General features: G+C 39.2%; 1 pseudogene; it reads right to left on the minus strand.

The window, feature by feature from the left end:
- Positions 1–13,099: 13,099 nt before the first annotated feature.
- On the minus strand, positions 13,100–13,740 carry LOC117706046 (RNA-binding protein 8A pseudogene; annotated as a pseudogene).
- Between the last annotated feature and the right edge of the window lie 6,001 nt (positions 13,741–19,741).

A 19,741-nucleotide genomic window follows, 5' to 3' on the forward strand; every position in this document is an offset into this window, starting at 1 on the left:
TAACCTGTGTGCAGCGGGTGACTAATGGACTCTGCTTGCCCGTGTCTCCATGGATGCAGATTCATCTGACTTTTTGCTACCAGGCTGAGGCTGCTCTGCCATCCCACCTCTCTCCACTAATTCTGCTTTCCTCGCTCCTAAAAGCAAGTCCTAATAAATCATCTGCCACAGTCTCCCTCTCAGAGTCTGTTGCCAAGGAAACCAGACCTGCATCATCGCTGCTTTCAAGCTGGAGATGTGAATAGAGGAGTCATTTAACCATAGCTTCTGCTGTAATTGAAAAAAAGGGGGGGGGGACTTACTAAGCTTTGGGCCACCAGAAATTTCCAGTGCTGTAACAAACCAACTTCTTGTTTTAACAGAAACCTGTCCTTGTGCCTCATCTGCTAGGGCGGCCAAATGCATAGATTTTTGTGACCAGTCCTATAGACGGTAAGGAGGAGACATTCTGTATGACTCCAGGTTCAAGTCCATAGAAATATAGAGCCTCTCCCTGGATAGAAAATGTCCTGGCCAGAGCTTACCAGGTTAATTGACATAGCTTACCCAGGACCTCACCATTGTTAACACTCAGACATCTCAGGTTCCAGCCAGGGAAGAATAGATGAATCTGGTAGGAGCTGGAGAATGTGAGTTGAAGATTCTCAAAATACATTATATGAAATCCTCAGAGAATTAGTAAATGTACTTGAAAGAAAGAAGTCCTAGGGCCTCCTGAGACACCAGTCCCAGATGAAGCTGAATGGTTAACCACCCTGGTGTGGTCTTCTATGTCCCCTAGTCTCTTGAGTTTTCTCAATTGCTCATTGGCCTGAGAAATTGAACTGTGTGCCTTGAAAACATAGCAAAATCTAGATTCCCCACCCCCTAGACTAGAGTAAATCAGCTTCTATCCCTTGCTCCCTCTTTGTAAGACTTACCATGACTGTAATTGTTGGTTTGCAAATACTTGTTTAATGGCTGTTTCCTGAACAAGAGTGTAAGTGTCAAATGGAGTCATATGTCTTGGTTATGGTTGTGTCCTCGGTGCTTAGCAAAAGGCTGGAATCTGAGCAACCCCCAAGAAACATTTGTGGAGTAAGTAAGAGAAAGGGAAGAAGGAAAGGAATGGAATATCTGGGCGGCAGGCACAGGATAAAATACAGAGGAGAATAAAGGCAAGTTAGTCGAGGGGATGGAGGTGAGTACACAATGACAAGCCTTGTGTATGTACACACAACTTCAGGCCATGGCTCCATTCTCTTGCGTGTACCTCTCTGGTTTTAAATTAACACTATGCTTTTGATTGATTCCTACAAGTATGTAGAAAACATGCTTGTGATTTTTGCTTGTGCCTAGAATAAAACTAGGTCCTCCATTTTCAAATTTGGGGGAGATGCTTGGATAGATATACTAGGTCACCCTGATAACACGGTGCTTTGTCTAACAGAGATTTAATCAGATATTCCATCATTCTGCATATTGAGGAGTATCTTGGTTCTCTTGAAAAAGCATTATCTACAATTTCTGATATTTTTTCTCATTGTCTACTAATGAATAAAGCAAGTCCTTTTGCTTCCAGAAAGGCAGTGAAATTTTCTTCTTACACATTCCCATGGGCATTCTGACAAACTTTTCAGTATAACTTTCTACCTATCAAGCAGCTTCTTCATCTCATCTTGTTGTTAGCCTCTGAAAATGGCCTAAATTGAAATGTATGTTTAAAAAAACTAGAGACCCTTGTGTTCTGTGAATTTGATTGTCATGAAAGTGGCCTAAATTGAAATATGTGCTTAAAAAACTAGAGACTCTTGTGTTCTGCAAATTTGCTTGTCAATGAGTGCCACCCAGTTTTAACAGGAACTCATGAGTGTTCATATTGATGAACACTCCTCTTAGCTCCTCGTATAACGATAATTAAATTTGGGACGTGAAAATGTACTCTCTCTGCATGAGACACTAAGATTGATTTCTGCCCTCTTGTCTATTCTCATAAATGACTTTTGTCCTTGACTAATCTAGAGCTCTCTAGAACCTAAACAGCTTTGTTTGTCAAGCTGAAGTATGGTTCAACCTTGGGAGGCTGAGGCGGATGCATTTCTGAGTTCAAGGCCAGCTTGGCATATGGAGTGACTTCCAAGACAGCCAGGGCTATACCTAGAAACCATGTGCGGAAGATTAAAAACAAAAACAACCAATCAAGGAATATTTAATCTTGTTAAATCTATACTTACGACTATGTATCTTTCAAGTATTCTGTAAAGTACAACAGAGAGTGCAGCCCACACTGAGATCTGCTTCTGCACCCTAAAGAAGGCAAATCATCATATCTGAGAAGTGTGTCTGAGTGTGGGTAAGAAAAACATCTCACTTGAAATAACAGGCAAAGTACTCTTATTCAGCACTGGCAAAAGTTATACTGGAGATGCAAGACTTTTCCTTGAGTGTTTTGTGTCATTTCAAAGAATAAAACAAACTTTGCTTGTTCAGATTTTTAGCCTTGTGAAGCCAAATTTTTTTCATAATTCAACCAAATCCACATATTGCAAAATGTTGAACACAGAAAATAAGAGAATCCAACTGTGAAACAATGCCAGACTCATCACTGAATTTTGTTTTCTTAAGTATAACTACTTCATCAAAATGTATTATGTATTTTAACATATAATGAGATTGTTACTGCTACATTTAATTGAATTAACAAAAAATAATTTTAAATTTCAATATAGTTGATGTAAATACATGTTACCCATATGAACAAAGGGGTTTTAGAGTATTAATTCTTTTTTTTGTTTGTTTGTTTGTTTGTTTGTTTGTTTGTTTTTCGAGACAGGGTTTCTCTGTATAGCCCTGGCTGTCCTGGAACTCACTCTGTAGACCAGGCTGGCCTCGAACTCAGAAATCCGCCTGTCTCTGCCTCCCAAGTGCTGGGATTAAAGGAGTGCGCCACCACGCCCGGCTTAGAGTATTAATTCTTAATAATTTTTAAGAAAATGAAGAAGAGCCGGGCGGTGGTGGCACACGTCTTTAATCCCAGCACTTGGGAGGCAGAGGCAGGCGGATTTCTGAGTTCGAGGCCAGCCTGGTCTACAGAGTGAGTTCCAGGACAGCCAGGGCTATACAGAGAAACCCTGTCTCGAAAAAACAAAAAAAAAAAAAGAAGAAGAAGAAGAAGAAGAAAGAAAGAAAGAAAGAAAGAAAGAAAGAAAGAAAGAAAGAAAGAAAGAAAGAAAATGAAGAAGATCCAGGTATAATGATGCATACTTGTGATCTCAGGAAACAGAGTAAGAAGTTCAAGCCCAGCCTGTGCTATGAAGTGAGTTAAGAGCCAGCCAGGCTACATAGTGAAATTCTGTCTCAAAGATAAAAGGAAACAGTTCCTTACGCACCCAAAGCCCAAAGACTATTCTCAAGATGACAACATATTTACTTTATATAACCCAGTTCGGGTTTGGGTTTTGTCACATACAAAGAAAGTTAGAAATTATGTAGAGAAAGAAGAAAGGAGTTGACTCCAAGACTGGAGCCATGTGAACATAAGGATAAAGAATGAGTAGCAGTATTCAGAGCAAGGACAACCATCAGCAACACAGGCATAGGAATAAAGTGTCTAACAGTGGAAGTCTTCTTCATGCCATTCCTTCACAACCTGTAGAAATCAATGGGCATTTTAGGGTTTCCACCAGGTGCAAAATGGGATTTGTTCAGAATATTAAAAAGAGATGATTCAAATTAAGTTCTGGGTAACACAAGACTAAAATAGAAATTTTATCCTGTACAGTTTGATTTCAAGATAGTATGTCCTTGGATATACAACTGCCCATAAATATATTAAAAGTGATTGATATCATGAATTTTCAAGGAAATGAAAGCAACACCAAAAGGAGATGCCATTTAGAAAGAGCAGCTACTATCAAAACCACAAGAAACAGAAAACAGAGGTAAAATGTGGACAAAAGAGAATTCTTGCACTCTCCTTGTTTTGCATTAGTAAAAAAATCCATTCCAGAAAACAGAATGGGCAGCTTCTCAAAAAGTTAAAAATTGAACTACTATGTGATACGGGACCCTAACTGCTGGGTGTATACCCAAAGAAAATAACATCAGTATGTCAAAAATGCAGCAAAGTCATCTGCACTCCTATTTATTGTAGCACTATTCACAGAAGCTCTGAAAGTGGAAATGATACAGGTGGATAAGGAAAATGCACTCCCATGGAAAACTATCCAGTCATCAAAAAATCTGCCACTGTGACAGCATGAATGGAACCAAGGATCATCATGTTGGGTGAAATAAGCAAGTCGTCAAAGTACAACTGAGGAAGGCTAGGATTCTGCTGCCTCATGATAAAGTAGATCATTCAAGAGATGGTTGGTGGAAGAAAGTTCTACATAGTGGTCAAGGAAGAAAGGACCCTCTGCTTGCAAATCAGTCTTTCATCTCCAAGGAACAGAGAGTGTCAGTGAGTGGAGTGGAGAGAGAGTTAGGCTAATGGAGAGTAGACACATGGTTCTGAAGCTCAGATAGCACCTCTTTTTCTCTTGTCACTCCCTTCTGGAGTCTCAGTCATAGTCATGTGTCTGGTAACTGTCTTTAGCCCAAAGGTATATGCCCCAAAGGAGACACTTAGAAAATCAAAACACAGACACCTCCCAGTCATTCCAGCCACCATATCAAACATCTGTAGGCCCAAGGGAAGAGTCATTGCTTTCCACAAAAGTAGCCACCAAGTACCCAGAAAATCATGTATGTCATCATAAGGCACATAGCAGAGGTGTTACCCACAGCAAAGCTATTGGAACGTTAATAAGATGCTGCTCAGCTATGTGACCCCCAAAATCAGTGATCTCTAAATCACCCAGATCAAATGAAGCTAAATGGTTCATCTGAGAGTTTTCTTAGTAACAGAAAGACAAATACTATATAAGTTGGGAGTCCCATAGGGGTTATCAGAGGTTGAGGAAAGCAAGCAGGAAGGAAGCAAAGATAGGGACAGGCTGTTGAAAGGGCACTAAGTCATAGGAATCAGAAGTTCTGGCATGCTATCGCACAGTAGAGTAAGTAGGGACAACTGTGGACTAGATATCCTAACTAGCTAGAAGAGGCTCCTCTCTTCTCCTTGGCCCACTGACCAGCATTGTGTGTAACCACCTCGAATTGCTCCTACAAGCACCAAAAAATGTTCAAGTTGTTGAAAAGCAAGCAGAGGCTGCACTGGGTGGGCATGGACCGTGGACAATAGCAAGTGATAAAGGTTCCTGCAAGAAGGTTTTTTTTGCCAGTAACAGACACCCTTGTCATCTGGAGGAACACACTGACTTAACCTGCATTACTGAGACCAGTTGTCCTCATCCCAACTGTTGTCACTGATACAGATGAGAGTCCAAGGGAGAAACCACAGTATCTCAAAAGAGGAAAAATACTATTGCAGGCCATAATACCTTCTGTTCGTGTTATTGTTTAATTTTTCAACATTTTGTTGTTTAGGGCTTTTGAATGTTATTTGTGATTTTGTACTTTGTTAAGATATTATGTTTTGACTTGTATCTATCTCATTTAAAAAGATTTTCTATGACTGTTCATTTTTTTTTATTCACTTATTTTCTACATTTCTAGATCTATAAAAGTCTTTCTGGCCAGGTGTGGTGGCACACACCTTTGATCTCAGTGCTCAGGACACAGAGGCAGGCAGACCTCTAAGTTGAAGACCGTCTTGGTCTGTATAGTGAGTTGCAAGCCAGCCATGGCTATATAGTGAGTCTGTGTCTCAAAAGAAAAAAAAAGTCTCTCCATTACCTCTCATACCTCTAACCCATATACTTTCAGTTTTCACTTATACTTGGCCCCTTTGCCCCCCACACCCCACTCTTTATAATTTCTTATTTAGCTGCTCAAAAATTGATACTCTTACCTCTAAAATTATATGAACGACATTTTCCCCAACTATTATTAAAGTACCAGTCTCTGAACCTTATTGGGGACACAAATTAATGTAAAATTGTCTCCTTCCCACACAAGAATGTTGGGAAATCACTAGAAGAAACTGCAGCAACCCACTTTCTAAATAGCAGCAGGAAACACAGTACCAAGTGAAAATAATTGACTAGGAGGATGCATGTAAGAGAAAGGAAACAAACAAAAGCTGAAAGGCACATTGATTTCAACAGATGTACCAAACACAACAAAGAAATGCCAAAAATATGATAGGTCCAAGCCTCTATGACACCTCCACATGCTCACAACTACTGGATAATAGACATTATGTAGCTTTGGAATGCCAGAAAAAGAAAAGAGAGTCGTATTTTTTTTAAAAAAAGAAAATCGATAACCATATAGATGATTCAAGGAAGACGGTGAATAAGGTAAGTAAATCAATTGAAGACAAGAAAGGCATCAGAGTGAAAAAAAAAATCAGCAAGTTAGAGATGTTCCAATACACAGAGAAAAAATTCAGAAAGAAAACTGAGACTCTGAAAATGATCCAAACTGAAATTTTAGAAGTTTAACACATGAAGTGGAGAGCTTTTGGGGCTGCTTGGCAGGAATATGACATTGGCCAAGGACAAGGAAGTAGGCTTCAGGCACGAATCTGACTTTAGGCTAGAACAAAGAAGTAATTTCGGGCAGGAATATAAATCTTAGGTTACAACAAGGAAGTAGGCTTCAGATATAAAAATGACTTTGGGCTAGGACAGGGAAGTAGACTCAGATTTTTTGGTCATTCTGATAAGCCCTTAGAAAAAGTGATCAGGGGAGTGTTCGTGGAATTTTGTTTATGGCCTTGCTTGTTCTTTGACTATTTGAGTTTATTGTCTTGCTTGTTCCTTGACTATTTGCTTCTATTGTATTGCTAGTTCCTCAACCTAGAACTGACCCTAATACCTGCATGTAATTAAAATGGATGACCCTAATACCTGCATGTAATTAACAGCAAAAAGGAGGAGGGGGATGGGATAGGGGTTTTCTAGGGAGGGAGAAATGGGGAAAGGGGATGGCATCTGAAAAGTAAATAAATAAAATATCCAATAAAAAAGAAATATAACACACATACATGCACACACATGCATATGCACACATGCTCATAGAAGACAGCTTTATCAAACATTAACAACTAGCAGAAGGCTTCCGGTCTGGGCCCAGTAACTGAGCAGATCCTGGACGGCAGCTCTGCCCCCAATCACACAGAACCCAGAGGAAATGGGAATCCCAGGAGCTCTAACCCAGGCAGTATCTTAGGTAAGCAGACAGCAATGTCTGCCCCAAACAGGGAGTAACTGGGACCCACAAGGACCCAGGAAGTCACTCCTGGTCCAGAGCACTAGTTTCTTCCGGTCTGGGCCAGAACACTGAGCAGATCTTGGGTGGCAGCTCTGCCCCCAATCTCTAAGAACCCAGAGGAAGGGAGCCTCCCAGAGCTCTAACCTGGGCAGTATCCTGTCTGCGCCTGAGCACTGAGCAGATTTTGGGCCGCAGCTTTTACCCCAGTAGTTACACCCACCCCACACAGTTCTGATACAACCAAAATAATAGGAAAGACAGGCTCCAGTCAGAGACAGGGCAGGTAGCACTGAGGAGATACAGATGGCAAAAGGCAAGTGCAAGAACATAAGCATCAGCAACCCAGGGTACTTGGCATCATTAGAACCTAGTTCTCCCACACAAGAAAGTCCTGAATTCCCCGTATTACTAGGAAAGCAAGATTCAGATTTAATATCCCTTCTAATGATGATGATAGAGGACTTTAAGAAGGACATAAATAACACTTTCAAAGAATTTGAGGAGAATACAGGTAAACAGGTAGAAGCCCTTAAAGCGGAAACACAAAAATCCCTTAAAGAATTACAAGAGAACACAACCAAACAGGTGAAGGAATTGAACAAAACCATCCAGGACATAAAAATGGAAGTAGAAACAATCAAGAAATCACAAAGGGAGACTACGCTGGAGATAGAAAACCTAGGAAAGAAATCAGGAGTCACAGACACAAGCATCACCAACAGAATACAAGAGATAGAAGAGAGAATCTCAGGTGCAGAAGATACCATAGAAAATATTGACACAACTGTCAAAGAAAATGCAAAATGCAAAAAGTTCTTAACACAAAATATCCAGGAAATCCAGGACACAATGAGGAGACCAAACCTAAGGATAATAGGTATAGATGAGAGTGAAGATTCCCAACTTAAAGGGCCAATAAATATCTTCAACAAAATTATAGAAGAAAACTTCCCTAATCTAAAGAACGAGATGTCCATAAACATACAAGAAGCCTATAGAACGCCAAATAGACTAGACCAGAAAAGAAATACCTCCTGTCACATAATAATCAAAACACCAAGTGCACAAAACAAAGAAAGAATATTAAATCCAGTAAGGGAAAAAGGCCAAGTAACATATAAAGGCAGACCTATAAGAATTACACCAGACTTCTCACCAGATAGACACTATAAAACCTGGAAGATGCTGGACAGATGTCATACAGACCCTAAAAGAACACAAATGCCAGCCCAGGCTACTATACCCAGCAAAACTCTCAATTACCATAGATGGAGATACCAAGATATTCCACAACAAAACCAAATTTACACAATATCTTTCCACAAACCCAGCATTACAAAGGATAATAGCAGGAAAGCTCCAATACAAGGAGGGAAATTATACCCTAGAAAGAGCAAGAAAGTAATCCTCTTCCAACAAATCCAAAAGAAGATAGCCACACAAAGATAATTTTACCTCTAATAACAAAAATAACAGGAAGCAACAATCAATGTTCCTTAATATCTCTTAACATCAATGGACTCAATTCCCCAATTAAAAGACATAGGCTAATTAACTGGATAGGTAAACAGGACCCAGCATTTTGCTGCATACAGGAAACCCACCTCAGTGCAAAGACAGACTCTACCTTAGAGTAAAAGGCTGGAAAACAATTTTTCAAGCAAATGGTCCTAAGAAACAAGCTGGAGTAGCCATTCTAAAATCTTCAGCCTGAGAGCACAAAGGGAGGGACTCATGGCTCCACCTGTATAGGTAGTTGAGGGTGGCCTTGCCAGGCATCAGTGGAATTGGACAGTCTTGGTACCTGAAAGTTTGGATTCCTTAGTGTTGGGGAATTGCAAGAGCAGGGAGGTGGGAATGAGAGGATGTTGGGAGCACACCCTCATAGTAATTGGAGGAGGGGGGATGGGGTAAGGGGTTAGGCATCAGTGGAAGTGGAGGGCCTTGGTGCCTGAAAGCTTAGATTCCCTAATGTTGGAAAAATTTGAGAGCAGGAAGGCGAAATGGGAGGATGGTGGGAGCACACCCTCATAGAAACTCCCAGAATTATATGGATTAGACATGACAGAGGCAGGCTGCCAGAAGACTAGATTACAGAATTCAAACAATTATCTTGATACTACAATTTGTTTTGAAAATTGTATATTGCAGAATACATAGCCTTGGTGTATCTACTCATCAAGCAAGCTGAGAAGAACTCTGATGTCCTGGAATTCCAGCTGGATGCAGTGAAGACACAGTGTCAGAGGCTTATCAATTTACTCTTCCCCCGACCCCTCTTCTAATATCTCAACACCCATAATTAGCTTGAAGAAGTTAATGAAGAGTCGGTACCCCTATTCCCTGGGCATGGAGACTGAGGTGGTTAATACTGGGCTGTCTTTCTAGGGAAAAGTAGTAGTTTTGTTGGAACAGGATTAGCTAGGATTTGTTGCATAGCCATAACCTACTGGTAGAAATATGTATAATTGTTATTAAGATGGTTATAATTTCTTAAATGGTACAAAATTTACTTTGATTTCAAATTTAAGGTTTTTATTGGTACGAGCTTCTTATTAATATAAAAGTGAGATGAATATTGTTACTATCATAGGCATTGCGCCTGTATAACACATTTAGGAATACAAGGCTTAGACCCAGTAAAAAACCTTATTTGAGATGGTTAGACTGTGAGTTAAGGGCCTATAGAAAATTCATGGCTTTGAGTTTATTGTTAGGGTGTTTTCTATATTTTCTTTAGAAATAGCTGAGAGGAGTTAACAGACAACAGTCCAGATTACCTTACATGGATAGTTGGTTTTCAAAACATCAGAAATCCAGAGAATTGACATTACAAACATTTCTGTATTAATGTTCATTTTCAGTAGAGACCTGTCTGCTCCTGACAGCTTCCTGTCTTGGATTCTGAGATGAAATTGAGCATCTTTGGAGTTATTCCAATTGTGGTGAAACAGCCACTAGGCAAGAATTGCCTCTTTCCATCTACAGACAAATTACTGTCCAGAAAAGGACACACTTGCAGAATAGTCGACTGATTATATCTGCCAAGACAGAGTAATCAGCCCTTAATAATTCTGCATCACTAGGTCTGTCAGATGATCCTGGGCCAGAAGACTAAAGATCAGATGCTCCAACATTCTATAGTATAGGGACTGTCCAGGTGTTCAGCGGTCTCTGTAAATTGGCTAAATTTTAGAAGCTATGCTTTGTGCTTCCCATAATTTCAGTTAACTTAGTCATTCTGGATTTCTGACAGGGTTGAAAACTTATAGTCTCATAGCCAATCCTTGCTATTTACTTTGAGAGAAAAGATTTGAGAGGATGGTTTTCAGCTGACATTCATTCTAAAGCCAGGTTCAGAACTAAGTCTTTTAGTTAGGAGAGATGACAGAGGTTCTGGTTAGTCAACAAAATGATGGACTGGGTATTAGGTCTATCTTGCACCTTACTGACATAAATTGGTATAGTTATGCTCTAACTGTATTTTGAGAGAAAATTTTATTTTAACAGGAAGGGTGATATGTAGGAGGAGCTAAGGTGGGAGGAGTAAGGAGAGGAGGAGGAGAAGGAGAGGAGGAGCTAGGTGATGAGAGAGAGAAAGAGAGAGGGGGGACAGACATGGAAGCAGATGTTCACATGTCTCCGCCAGTCAAAGATAGTTGATATATCTAGGCTGGGTATTAGGTTACACTTCTAATTGATATTGAGCATTACCAAACTTATAAAGCCTTTGGTTAACATTTTAAAAATTGTATAAAAGCAAAAAGGAGAAGGGGCCATGGGATAGGGGGTTTCTAGGGAGGGGAAATGGGGAAAGGGGATGGCATCTGAAATGTACATAAAATATCCAATAAAAAATAAATTAGAAAAAAAAAGAAATGATGATGACATAAATCCAAAAAAAAGGAGGCTTGATGGAAAAGGCTTAATATCCCAGCTACTGGAACCATGTACTTTACTGAATATTACACATTGTCTAGTCTGTTTATAACCAATTTTTTTATACATTTATACTTTGATAGACTAGAGAAAAGCTTTGTCATGAAAGAAGAATGTGACACAGCCTTGGCTATTTTTCCTTTTATATTGACATATGAATTATACATAATAATGGGCTTCACTGTGTTATCTTCATACATGTATATAGTGTGTCCCAATCATGTTCATTCCTTGCCTTTACCCTCTTGTTCTCCTCCCATTTCTTCCTCCCAACCGACTCCTCCTCCTCTTTTATGGCTCTAGCTTTTTGGTGCTCCAACGACCATGTTTGCCATGCAAAGGAGTACGGGGGGGGGGGGCGGGGGGGGAGCCTGTTTATAGGTACAAGGGCATTTTACTAGTCAGGCTGTTACTGTGTAAGAGTCCTGGGTTGGGTCTGTTTTCTCTGCCAAGTAAAGATTGTTTGTTTCTAAAAAGAAAGAAAGAAAGAAAGAAAGAAAGAAAGAAAGAAAGAAAGAAAGAAAGAAGGAAAAAACCAACTAGCAGAAGAACAAATGTCAGGGATGGAGGACAAGGCTGAGACAATAATACATTCAGAATATACAAAGAAGAAAGATGAATGAGCATAACCAAACTTCAAAAACTCTAAGATACATTCAAGAGACCAAACCTAAGAATATGGGGTACAGAAGAAGGATGTGAGACAAATGTTGGAAGCCGTAGACTTATGGGATGAAAGGGCAGCAGAAGAGCTCCAGGCCCAGAAAAAGAAACCCAAACACAGAGGCCTTTTAGAACCCAAATGGACATGACCAGAGAACCATTCCATAACAGCATCAGAAACCAAACACACAAGGAAAACTTGATGTTAATACCTGTAAAGGGAAAGCGCTGACTCAGGGTGGCACCAGGTGTTCACCAGCATTCCTAAATGCTAAGGACGTATGAACGTTATTTTTCAAGCCCTAGACAAATAACTTTCAACCAACTTTTTTCTTTTTTCTTTTTCTTTCTTTCTTTTTTGGTTGTGAGCCTAGCCTTTTTTTTTTTTAATCTAAAAATTTTAATATTTTTATCTAAAAATTTTAATATTTATAAAAGTTTTAATATTTGCCACCATGTACTGGGGAGACAGAGGCAGGAGCATCAGTATGAAGCCAGCGTGGGCCACATAGGGACCTACATAGACAACAAAACAAATCAGTTACTACAGACATACCAGAAAAATCATTTCAGCTAAAAACTATGATAAAGGGGTACCAATGGCTTTTTTTTTTTTTCTTTTTTCAAGACAGGGTTTCTCTGCATAGCCCTGGCTGTCTTGGAACTCTCCTGTAGACCAGGTTGGCCTCCAACTCAAGTACTGGGATTAAAGGTGTGCACACTGTTACATAGTACTCAAGCTGGCTTTCTTTTCTATTGTAGGAACTAACAAACTTCACAGTTCAGCACCATATTCTAGCAGAGCTGGCTGAGCATCTCAGATCTTCATGTTCTAATTCTAGGGACCACATAAACTGGTATGGGTGCAATCTTAGCACCTGGGAGGTAAGAGACAAGCATCAGAAGTTCAAGGTCATTCTTGACAGTCCAGTTGAGTTCATAGCCAGACTGGGCTGCACAAGACTCTGACAGAGAAGCAAAAGAGACACTAATATTACACCTGCTCACAAGGGTTTGTAAAACTCATTCCTTAATGCCAAAAGAAAAATCTCATTACCCCTACTCTCATCTTCTAAGAAAAAGAAATGCCAAGCAGTCTCCTCGAGCCTTTCTAGAAACTCAGAATGCCACATCAGACAGAAGTATCTTCACAATCACTCAGAATGCCTCACTGTAGTTGTTCTGTTTCCAGAACAGTAAAATGGTTTTAAATGTAGAAAACAAAATGGAACATGTTTTTTCTTAAACTCAAAGCAATACCAAGTAGATAGGGTAAGAAATTAAATATAAACACAAGGTCCGCCCTAACCCTGTTTATCCAAGGCAGCATAACCAAATGGACTCATAGAGAGACCACATGGTCAACAAAGGATTTATCAACGGCGTCTCCGGTCTGGACTCCTGCTTCGTCTTCGGCCTCCTCTCCTCTTGCCCTTTGGTGGACCAGGAACAAAACACCAGTGGACACTGATTGGTTGTCCCATCAAATCTTGACCATTTAGTCCCTCCATGGCAGCCTGAGCCTCTTTGTATGTTTCATATTCAATTAGAGTATACCCCTTCAAATATCCTGTGCGCCTGTCCAAATTAAGGTGGATGTTTTTTATTTCCCCATATTCAGCGAATTTGTCATGGGTATCTTCTTCAGTGGCTTCTTCGTGGACTCTAATGACAAAGAGAATCCAACCTTCAACAGAGCGCTGTGGTCCAGGTTCATCACCATCCTGCTCCACACTGTCATAATCCTCCCGCACCTGCGCTCGGGACTCCTCGGAGCCAAAACGCGGCCCTTCCGTTTCTTCCTCGCTTTTTCTTTTAACTTGTGGATGCTTTTGTCCCCATCCTCATCCCCGTCTCGTGAAGATCCAGCACGTCTGCCATCTTGCTTCTCTCAGAGATCTCTGTCCTTTCCAGCCCATCAACCAACTTTCAACTGAATAGCTATATCCAGAAAAGCTATCTCTTCAAATTGATTGAAAAATAAAACATTAAAGTTAGACATGGTAGGGTGCATGCCCTTAATCCCAGCACTTTGGAAGCAGAAACAGGCAGACCTCTTTGAGTTTGAGTCCAACCTGGTCTATATAGCAAGCCCCAGGCCAGCCAAGAATACTCAGTAAAAGCCTGTCTCAAAATAATAATAATAATAATAATAATAATAATAATAATAATAATAATAATAATGTAACTTCAAGACAAATATCAATTTAAAGTGGTACTATACACAGAGGAACTAAAAAGACTCATCCCTGAGAACACAGGAAAAAACAATGCTTTTCATAAGGGAAACAGAAGAGATTCAGGAAGGAATTAGTCATGTCTTACACAGTGAATGTCAGACTAGCATGAACAAAGAAGGAAAAATAGAAAGACCAGTAATTCGACCAACCAGGGAAACCATAGGGAACAGTAGTAACTTTACATGCAAACATCCTCAACTCTTCAATTAAAAGACAGACTAATTGGATTTAAAAACAAGATCCAACTAAACTTTTTTTCAAGAAATATACCTCACACTAGCAGAAATATCTCAAAACTGAGAGTCTAGGATGGAAACCAACCTACCAAGAGAAAATGTAAAACAGACCAATACGGAGGCTCTCATATTTAATAAAGGACACTCCAAAGCAAAGCCAGGCCATAAAAAGAGAGACACTGCCTTTTTAATAAGGGGACCAAATCATCATGATGACATAATGATGCTCTGCCTGCTGATCACCAGTGAGGCGTCTACAGGCCACCCTGTCTTCAGGCATATATCGGTAGAGAGTGTCTTTGAGTGACAAGGGGCTGCTCAGCCCCTGCATCCTCCCCAGCAGTATGATGATAACTTGAAAGAAGATAAATGTCACTGGATTCTGAAGCCTGGGGGTAGGGGGAGCAGGTTTCTTTGCAAGTAGATCAGTTATCTTATAGGTTGACAGCTTCTCTGGTTGATTTTAGAAAATGGGATCCCTTCCTAGTAGAATTCACAAAAGTATGCTTGTTTGGAAAACAAACAAACAAAAAAACCAACAACAGTATGAAGGCAGAAGTTTAGGGAACTGGAGTCCATGAAACAGACAGCACAAGAAGAAAATTAATCATTCCAGTTAGATGTATTTCTTCATAAAGGTGGGAAATGTGACAGAGAGAGGTGACTAGTTTCTCTGGAGAACTCCAAAGCACGTTTGAAAGAGGAAGGGGAAGAATTATTGATTCTCTCAAAACAAAGATGTTCACCAGAGCACTAGAAGATCTAAAGATAACGAAGGCCAAGTTTCAACCTGAGATGTGTCAACTGTCTCATCACCTGTTCCTGTTCATCCAGCCACCCTGGTGGTTCCTACAGTTTAGGCAAAAGTTGCTGTTGTATTCCAGGATCAGTGTTGATACTTCACTTTCTCTGAAAAACTAAGGGATGTACTCATGTACAGACGTTTATAATGATATTCCTTTTGAAGATGCAAATAGACCCCTTTACTGTTCAAGAAATAGACTTAAGGGGACTTGACATCAACAAATGCTCTTCCATAAAGCAGACATATGGGGGTCAATGTGAACTGCAAGATCCCTCATCCTTCCCTTCCTGGGGAGCCCGATGTACTCAACTTCCTCTACATGCTGCTGTGCAAAAGACCTGGGTTCAATTCCCAGCACCCACATAACAGCTCACAGCTGTCTGTAACTCCGATTCCAGGGGATCTGACACCCTCACACAGACAAAGATGTACATGCAGACAAAACACCAATTCATATGAGATGATGATACATGCCACAGAGCACACGTGGAGATCAGAGGACAACTTTCTGAGATCAGTTCTCTCCTTCCAGCTCTATGTGGGTTCCAGGGATGGAAGTCGAGTCATCATGCTTGCCTCCCAACTTTATTTGTAAGAATGTTTTCCTAATAATTTTACAGCATGACTGTGTTCCTTTTTTAAAAACATGTGATGGTATAACATTTTTTAACCCATTAAGACAGCAGTAGATATTTTTTCCAAACAACTGTGAGAGACTGATACCTCAATCAGTGTGCAGTATAGGTTAGAAACATACACTCTCACCATGCTTGTTAGACAAATATGCTCTGCATGTGTGTGTGTGTGTGTGTGTGTGTGTGTGTGTGTGTGTGTGTGCATTATATGGCTATATATACCATAGACCAAAAGGTCATTTTACTGAAGTTTAAAATTAGTGATGATAACAGCTTAGTAGTGATTATATCACATTCTCTTAAGCAAACAAGGAAACAGTATTCTAAATATCTTTAGCCTAAATGTCATTGACATGTTGAGCATTTAAAAAAAAAAAATTAGACTCCGCTGTCTTTCATATATAAGGCTCACACTACTGATTGTCAATACCAAACATCAGGTTAAAAATATTTAATTTTTACTTACTTCATATTCATCAAAAGATGATTATCATCTCACTCTTATGACCTGCCAAGTCTAAACTGTGTATGCATTCATATTTAAATTGTCCTATACAAGAGAAATTTTGCTGTGATATTGTTCGCTCTCATTAGACAATAAATACTTTTCTACAGAAAAAAGAAGAAGATATGCAGGCTAGAAAGATGGCTCAATGGTTAAGAGCACTGACTGCTCTTCCAGAGGTCCTGAGTTCAATTCCCAGCAACCACATGGTGGCTCACAACCATCTGTAATGGGATCTGATGCCCTCTTCTGGTGTGTGTCTGAAGACAGCTACAGTGTACTCATATAAATAACAAGAAATAAATAATATTTTTTTAAAAAGAAGAAGATATAACAATTGTAAATATTTACACACCAAATAATTGTGGTTCCTAATCCCATAAAACAAAAAGAGAAAAACAGTTGCATAAGATAGTGTCTAGGTACTTTAGTACCCTATGCCCATAATACACATAGGCCTACCAAACTAAAAATTACCAAAAAAAAAAAAAAAAAAAAAAAAGTTCTGCCAAAATTATACCATATACCAACTGGAATTAGAAGATATCTACAGAATATCCCATCTGACAGCTGAGGAATACACTCTCCTCAGCATCTTAAAGAGCCTTGAAGTCAATCACAAATAGTCGAAGAACAAGCAAGGTCATAAACAAAGTTCCTTGAACACTCCCGTGATCACTGTTTCTAAGGGCTTATCAGGATGACCAACATATCTGAGCCTACTTCCCTGTCCTAGCCCAAAGTCATTTTCATGTCTGAAGCCTACTTCCTTGTTCTAGCCTAAGATTTAGATTCCTGCCTGAAATTACTTCTTTGTTCTAGCCTAATACTTAGATTCCTGCTTGGTGTCCATTATCCAGTAGTTGTGAGCATGTGGAGGTGTCATAGAGGCTTGGACCTATCATATTTTTGGCATTTCTTTGTTGTGTTTGGTACATCTGTTGAAATCAATGTGCCTTTCAGCTTTTGTTTGTTTCCTTTCTCTTACATGCATCCTCCTAGTCAATTATTTTCACTTGGTACTGTGTTTCCTGCTGCTATTTAGAAAGTGGGTTGCTGCAGTTTCTTCTAGTGATTTCCCAACATTCTTGTGTGGGAAGGAGACAATTTTACATTTATTTGTGTCCCCAATAAGGTTCAGAGACTGGTACTTTAATAATAGTTGGGGAAAATGTCGTTCATATAATTTTAGAAGTAAGAGTATCAATTTTTGAGCAGCTAAATAAGAAATTATAAAGAGTGGGGTGTGGGGGGCAAAGGGGCCAAGTATAAGTGAAAACTGAAAGTATATGGGTTAGAGGTATGAGAGGTAATGGAGAGACTTTTTTTTTTTCTTTTGAGACACAGACTTGTCTGTGGCTGGCTTGCAACTCACTATACAGACCAAGATGGTCTTCAACTTAGAGGTCTGCAAAAATTCTCTACAAAATTAATTCAAGAACAGATTAAGAATATCATACATCACAACTGCACTGATGTCACCCAGGGAATGCAAAGTTGTTTTGACATAAACAAATCAATAAATGTAAATACAATATAAATAAACATAAAGACAGACAGTACATGACCATCTTGGTAGATGCAGAAAAGACACTTAAAAAGCCAATATCCCTCCATGATGAAGCCTTGAAGAAATTGGCAAAAAAAGAAATAGATATGAATGTAATAAAGGCTATACATAAAAATAATGAAAGCGTTAATAATAAACTCAGTCTTCAATTGTGTTGGTTTTGATATAAAAAGAAAAGAAAATCAAAGCGCTTCCCTTTGGTTTTATTTAACCAAGAATAATCCCAGATTTAAATTCTCTGATTTGCTCTCCCTGTGTCTTGTGCTGTCCCTGTCTGTTGTATGAGTCTGAATCTATGTCTGCCTGAAGGCTGTCCTGTGAATCTGTTCTTGTGTCTGTGTCTTTCCCTGTGTGTCTATCCCAAGAGGACTTTGCTCCCTCTTTTATTGAACAACACTGAAAGCATCACATTGGGAAGACATAAAGGTTATAGACATCTTTGACAGAGCTTAACAAGGAATTAAGTCATTGACTCCAAATGACCCTAAATCACCCAAATCACAAGCAAATGTAGACCATCAAGCAATATTTGAGTGCTACTCATTACTTATGGTGGATATTCATTTTATCTGGTTGTTTTCAAGCCCAATTTTCTGTTTTTAGCAAAAGAGTATCATAATATACATACAAACACACATGTCTTACTCTGGGTCAGGGACACAGAATAATAAATAACAAGATCACAGCTATGCATTAACTTGTGAAAGCTAGAACTACACAGACAGTCCAAAGAAAGTAAGGTTGGTTATTACATTGTTCTCTGAAAAGCAGATTAAACAAACAGACTAAGTACACAGAAGGCTAGAAGTCCTAATTCTTAAGAAAACCCAAGGTTACATCTTAAGTGACCTCTGGTGTGAGGTCCTGCAAAAGTTCCAGTCTCTTAGAATTTAAAAGATATTTTTCTTTTATTTTATCTTTGTATTGAAAATAAAGTTTTCTCATACAGTCCATTCTGACCACGGTTTCTCTTCCTCCTCTCCTCCCCACTTCTCTACCTTTTCAATGCCATGCCTTCTTTCTCTCTTAAGAAAACAAATGGGCAAATGAAAATGCAAATAAACAAGAATAAAACAAAATAAACAAGCAAACAAATGGGGGGAAAAGAAATTACTAAAGAGCACAAGAAACACACACACACACACACACACACACACCATAAAAACTCAAAATCAGAAACCAGAGTATACAAGCAAAAGACCAGTAAAGGGGGTGGGGGGGAATCACAAACAAAAATGTCTCCAAAATTCTCTTTAAAGTGTTGATAGCTTTAGTTGTTAGGCAAATGCAAACTAACTAAAATTTCTTTCAGGTTGCATCTCATTCCAGTTGGAATGGCTCTTATCAAAAAGACTAAGTACAGTAAATGAGGATGTGGAAAGAGAGAGTCTTACTCCTTGCTAGTGTGAGTGCAAACTGGGGTAGACTCTCTGGAGATCAATATGGAGGGCTGTCAAACAACTAAAAGTAGAGCATCAGATATATATCTGCTATGTAACTCCTAGTTATTTCCTCAAAGGACTCCAAATGCTTCAACAGACATACTTATTTATTGCTGCTCTATTCACAATAGCAAGGTATAGAACTAGCCTAGATATCCATCAACAGATTAATGGATAATGATAATGGAGATGATAGATAGACAGACAGACAGACAGACAGACAGATAGATATTTACCATTTATATATAAAATTGTATATATAGATGAATGAAATCATAAGATTTTTGGGAAAATGGGTGAATCTGGAAATAATGAAGGTGGGGTAAGACAGACAACAAAGAACAAATGCTGGGTATTCTACCTCATATGCAGATTCTAGATTTTAATTTTTATATGGACATGAGTCTTAGTTAATTTTCTATAGCACTCTGACATTGAGCTATATCTCC

Source organism: Arvicanthis niloticus, chromosome 3, assembly GCF_011762505.2.
Source record: "Arvicanthis niloticus isolate mArvNil1 chromosome 3, mArvNil1.pat.X, whole genome shotgun sequence".
Taxonomy (NCBI): domain Eukaryota; kingdom Metazoa; phylum Chordata; class Mammalia; order Rodentia; family Muridae; genus Arvicanthis; species Arvicanthis niloticus.